Raw genomic sequence first — 6,191 nt, 5'->3', positions numbered from 1 at the left:
CTATATCTTCCAATGATGATGATGATTGTTGTGGCCTTTGGAATGAAGGGGGATTTGCTTGATTCTGGGTATTTCTCCATGAAAAGTTTGGATGATTTCTCCAACCTGGATTATAACTTTGAGAGTATGGATCATTTCTTGGACCTTGGTTGTAGGAATTTACCAACTTAGCTTGTTCTTGCACAAATTCTGGATATCCAGCCCCAAGTGGACAAGCTGTGGTAGCATGGTCATGAGATTCACAAATGCTACACACTTCCTTCGGAGGGCTTCTTGAGTTTAATGCAAGAAGAGCATCTAGCTTTTGTTCCAGTTTTGAAATCTGCACACTAGAAGCATCATTAGAACCACTAATAACACGTTTACCTCTTGTATCCGTATGTTGGGTCTCCATTGCTATCTTCTCAAAGAGTTCGTACGTTTCTTCTGGAGTTTTGGTTTTAAAAGAACCACCTGCAAAATTGGTGACTATATTATGACTAGAATGGGTTAGTCCTTTATAAAACATACGCATTTGAAGCTTCAATGGAATCCCATGATGAGGACATTGGTTGAGCAACCCATTGAATCTCTCCCATGCTTCACAAAACGATTCATCATCTTGCTGTGCAAATAACAAGATCTTGTCCCTAAGCATGTCGGTCTTTTGCGTGGAGAAGTATTTTTCCAGGAACTTCTTTTGAATGGCAGACCATGTAGTGAGTGAACCAGGCTTCAAAGAATTCAACCAATACTTCGCCTTATCCTTTAAAGTGTATGGAAACACTCTCATTCGAAGTTGATCTTCTGTCACACCTGTCAAGGGAAAAGAACTCACAACATTAAAAATATCCTTTATATGGGTTAATGGATCTTCATTAGGTAAACCATAAAAGGAAGGCAGCATATTAAGATGAGAAGATTTAAGCTCATAATTTCGAGCTACAGTGGGCAGCAAAATGCTTGAAGGAGATGCTGGAATTGTTGGGATATCAAGTTCTCCCATGAACTCAATGGCAGCCATCATTTCTTCTTCTTCTTGGTCTGAACTTGCTTCCGAATTTGAAAGTGAAGAACCAGGAAGTTCAGTGTGGAGAGCAAGACTTGTAAATGTAGCAAGAGCTTGCTCTTTTGCAGTTGACAACTCCCTTTCTAGACGATTCTGAATTTCAGAGGTCACTCGTCTGGGTTGCAATGATGGTCCTGCGTTCAAAGATCTAGAACGTTGGAACGAAGACCTCACTTGTTCAAGTAATGTCTTTTTAGACATAAACTACCTGAAATAGAAAATTAGATTAATTAGAAACACTAAAAAGAATAGGGTAACCTTGGGCAAATAACCAGGGAAGAACTTTCGTTCAGTCCCCGGCAACGGCGCCAAAATTTGTTGTTAATATTATGTTAACTCGCAATTGTATGGGGCAATTAGTAGTATAGCAAGACAAGTACGAGGTCGTACCCACGAAGATTGAGAAGTTAAAACTAGTTATGTACTTAGATTACCAAATTCAAGAAAGTAGGAGGTTATGTCTAAAACAGAATTTAAAACAAGAGTGGTTGTGATTGTTGAACAAAAGAAGCAAAATGAAATTGCAAACAAAAACAAGTAAACAAATGTAACAAAGAGTGGTTTTAAGAGTTGGAAAATAGATTTTGAGACTAGGGCATTCGAATCACCATAACAATTCAATTCTGGGTTATAAAGATTCAAGTAACAAGTCTAATTCAGATTCAAAGATTGATTCTAGCTAAAGTATGATTAGGCCATGGTGTTTGGTCCTAACCTTGTGTTCCTAATTCCCTAATTTGATCATTTGTTGTCTAACCTAAAATTAAGCATTAGGAACCCATTAAGCATAGAAGAACATTTTAAACAACCAAGTATGTATCTAATCCCTGTTGTCGAATGTCCATACATACTCTTCCTATTCATAGTTCAATTCGAATTAAAGCATGGTGTATACTCTTAATTCAAACCAAGATAGTTAACAAACGAGTTCTAATGGTGATCAATCATTCAAACAAGCATGTTAACTTATAAGCATAATGAATAAGAACATGAATCATGAATCAAACTTGAAACTCCAAACTTATAAACCCAGAATATTCATGTTAGGTTACATCGAAGCCCTAGTTATGGATTTAGCTACTCATAATGGAAAAGAGACTTGAACAGAAATGAGAAAACATAATGAATGCAATAAGAGTAGAAAAACCCTTTTTCTGAAGTTCTTGTGGTGTCCAAGGCTTCTCCAAGTGCTTCTCCACTTCTAATGCTTCTCCAAGAGCTTCCCCACTTCTAGAAAGATGTATGAAGGATATGGAGGTGATTTGGGATGAGTTTGAGTGAGTGGTGATGGCTAAGGAAGATGAAATTCGTAGGGAAATGGAAGAGAGGTTTGCTGGAGTTGTTTTGGTGATTGTTGGAGTGTTTGGGATTTTGAGAGTGTTTGAGGATGGCTGGAGTGAATTGTGGGGTTGTGAATCCCAGGATTTGTTTTGTCTTGAATGTGGAATGGATGTGGTATTTATAGGGAGAGGGGAGTGATAAATATGAATTCAATATGGCTAATGCATACAACACTTGCATTATAAAAGATGAATTGGTTGATGCACTTCACTAATGCATACAACACTTGCATTATAAAATCTGAATTGGTTGATGCACTTCACCAATAAATCCCACCAGCAGCCCTAGCTCATCTTCATGTCACCATGACCAAGCTTCCAACCAGCTACAATAGCTCATGCCTAGCTCACCATGACCAAGCTTCCAACCAGCTCATCCTCATGTCAGCATGACCAGCAACTTCTTGGGCTTACGAATTGGGCTAGGCTAAATCAAATGATGACTTTAAGATGTCTACTGTGAAGTTCAGAATGTGTTTGATCCAACCACACAAGTATTGGCCCAATCCAAGCTCGGATGAAGAAGTTAAGGCCAAAACAAATTGCTAACTCGTTTTGCTCGCTGACAAAATCCATCCTGAGCATGGTTCTGTGTTTGCTAGGTAACGGACTCCAGATTTATCCAATGGGGATGAATTTTGGATATGTTATAGTACACACCCATTGGAACAACTTTCATGAAGAATGCTGCCTCATCCGAGCTGTGTAGGTTGCTGAAACAAAGCTTGCAATATGACCTACGGAACTGGACTGGCAGGGGGCTGTAGCCAAAATGAGTTTGTCTTTAAGCTCTTCTTCCATTCATCCAAATCAGGCCTAAACATGCTTGAATTGCATGAATTATGCTCTCTTACTCTATTGGCCTACAAAACACACAAATAGAGGCAAATAACTCATAATTATAGGAAACTAAGCAAAAGAAGTAAGTAAATTGGGCATGTATATGTATGAAATTATGAGCTTAACACACGCATTTCAAAGGGGATTCTGATCCTAAGAGCCATTTGAAACACTTCAAAAGTGTTATGATCCTATACAAGGCCGACGATATGCTCATGTGCAAGGTGTTTGCAATGACCTTGCGAGGAGCAGCCCATGATTAGTTCCACACCCTACCATCCGGGTCGATCAGCAGCTTCAAAGAGCTAGCTTACGTCTTCACCAAATAATACACTTCTTACCGGACGATCAAGAAGAACCCTGACCACTTGTTCAACCTGCACAAGAAGTCCGATGAATCCCTCCGAGATTACATCAAGAGATTCAAAGCAGAAATGGCAAACATCATTGGATGTGATGATCGAATCGCGTCATCGACCTTAAAGAAGGGCTTGCCAACTGAGTGTGAGCTGTATCGCGAGGTTACCATCTCTTCCTGCCAAACACTAGTAGAAGTCTTCGCTACAACAGAGCGCTACTCACTTTGGGATGATGACCGGATCTCCGCAAAGAAGGTTGCCAAGCAAGCTGATCAACCAGCTGAGCAGGCAAGCTAAAGGAACGGCAAGATCAACAACAAGGATGAAGGCAAGCGCAGATCACAGCCTTAAGGAGGTGCTTCAGCTACTGAGAGCTACACCAAGTTCACTATTCCGATACACCAGATCCTGGCCCAAGTAAAATAGGGGTTTAGTTGAAGAAACCATCGCCTTTGAAGGGAAACCCAGCCAAGAAGGATACCAGTAGATACTGTGCATTCCATGAAGGGCACTGTCATTACACAAACGACTGCTTCACCTGGAAAAAGCACCTCGAAGAACTGGTCAGAGACGGCCATTGCACGGAATTCATCGCAAGGAGAGCTATCCAGCAAATCAAGGATTGTGACGCAGCTGCCAATGAGCCTCCACGAAAAAAGTCATAAAAATCAACACGATTCTAGCCAACTCCAAGAGCCCGGGCTAACCACCAGGGAGCAGAAGAGAAAGATCAAGCAAGCGACTTTCGTCTCCCAAGCCGTCACCAGCAACCTAGTCATGGAAGACGATATTGGCATCATCTTTTAAAGGGAAGGAAGTTCCAAGACAATGGAATAACCATCACCTCCAGGGGTACTATCCACGAAGCTCCTCACTTATCAGCTCGGCACCAAGCAGGCGGCCAAGCCTCCCTCAGCTCCATTGAAGACAAGTTACTTTTGATGTTACCCATGCAACTCATGTCTTTTGTTCAATAAAGCAATGTAGTCACACAAACATCAATACAAGTTCAATCTTTTCTTTCCAATGGAGTGTTCACGATAGCAATCGACATGTCTCTTGACGTAGGCCAAACGGGTCATACTCATCGACACGTCTTCGGACGTAGGCCAAACGGGTCACTCTCATCAACACGTCTTCGGACATAGGCCAAACGGGTCACTCTCATTGACACAGACGTAGCAAAACAGGCCACTCTCATCAACAAGTCCCTAGACGTAGGCCAAACGGGTCACACTCATCGGCATGTCTCTGGATGTAGGCCAAACGAGCCACTCTCATCGACACGTCTCCAGACGTAGGCCAAACGGGCCACTCTTATCAACACGTCCCCGGACGTAGGCGACTCATTGACACGTCTCCGGACGTAGGCCAAACGGGCCACTCTCATCGACATGTCCTTTGACGTAAGCCAAACGAGTCACACTCATCGACACGTCTCTGGACGTAGGCCAAACGGGTCACTCTCATTGATACGCCTCCGGACGTAGACCAAATGGACCACACTCATCGACACGTCTCCAGACGTAGGCCAAACGGACCACTCTCATTGACACGTCTCTAGACGTAGGCCAAACGAGTAACTCTCATCAACATGTCCCCGGACGTAGGCCAAACGGGCCGTACTAATCGACACGTCACCGGATGTAGGCCAAGCAGGCCACTCTCATCAGTACGCCTCTAGACGTAGGCCAAACATGCCACAACCCAGAAACACTCAAGCAGTTCAGAAGACACTATGCAAATTAAAGTTGAAAAAATAACTGAAATTTCCATAGCAAGGTGACCAGCCGGCCAAGTTCAACAAAAAGAAGATGGTTAAACAAAACTGATTATTCTAAACAAGAAATCGGACTACAAAAGCTGGAAAGAAATAAAGAAGTCTTCATCTACTCTGAGACGCCGGCAACAAACACTTGATCTGCAACCTCTTCAGCATCCGCCTGATCAGCCACTCCTTCAGCAACTCCACCTGCCTACTCCGTGACATCTGCTGCCATCTCATCGGCTACATCCTCCTCTGCTCCATCCTCTTCAGCTACCGCCTCTTCAATCCCTTCCATGTTCACAACATTAACCTGCTCACTTTGCACAGGGAACAAGTCTGGGCAAAGCACCTCAATGTCGCCATCTTCAATTGCATAGAAGGGAGCAGTCCCATTTATGCAGTGCAAGTAGCCCAACTTGTACGCATCTATGGTGGGTTCAAACTTGGATTTTTCAGCAAACTTGTGATAGGCGCCAAATCTAGCCAGAAGCTTGTCATAACTAAAGAAGAGGTCAACATTCTTGCGCTCAAGACGGAAGTAGGCATCTTTTCGACTAACCAAGTGAGCAGCAGAAGAAGGGGCAACAGCAGACGAGTTTCGAATAGTTTTAGTAGCAAAAACTACTCTTTTTTGAAGTAGATGAAATGTTGCTTCCCTTTGTTTTTCCAAGGAAAGACTTGAGACTGTCTCAAGATCACCAGCCTGATGGATATGATCAAACAGCTTAAAGCAAGCAGACGGGCTTGACAGGAGGTTCGTCTTCAGCAGATTAGACACGCTTGCATCCCCTGCAGGGCTGGACTTGTCCACCTTGGGATCAGCCGCTGACGTTGTA

The 6,191-nt window shown here is 42.9% G+C and overlaps 1 non-coding gene across 1 annotated transcript; it reads left to right on the top strand.

Moving 5' to 3' along the window:
- The first annotated feature begins 530 nt into the window (after positions 1-530).
- Positions 531-637, top strand: LOC148292325 (small nucleolar RNA R71). The gene has a single exon (XR_015827150.1). It is a non-coding gene; the product is annotated as a small nucleolar RNA R71 (small nucleolar RNA).
- The last annotated feature ends 5,554 nt before the right edge of the window (positions 638-6,191 follow it).

Source organism: Prunus avium, chromosome 8, assembly GCF_965620075.1.
Source record: "Prunus avium chromosome 8, drPruAviu1.hap1.1, whole genome shotgun sequence".
Classification (NCBI taxonomy): domain Eukaryota; kingdom Viridiplantae; phylum Streptophyta; class Magnoliopsida; order Rosales; family Rosaceae; genus Prunus; species Prunus avium.
Note: the sequence above shows the minus strand (reverse complement) of the source record. Positions and strands in the feature narration are given on the sequence as shown.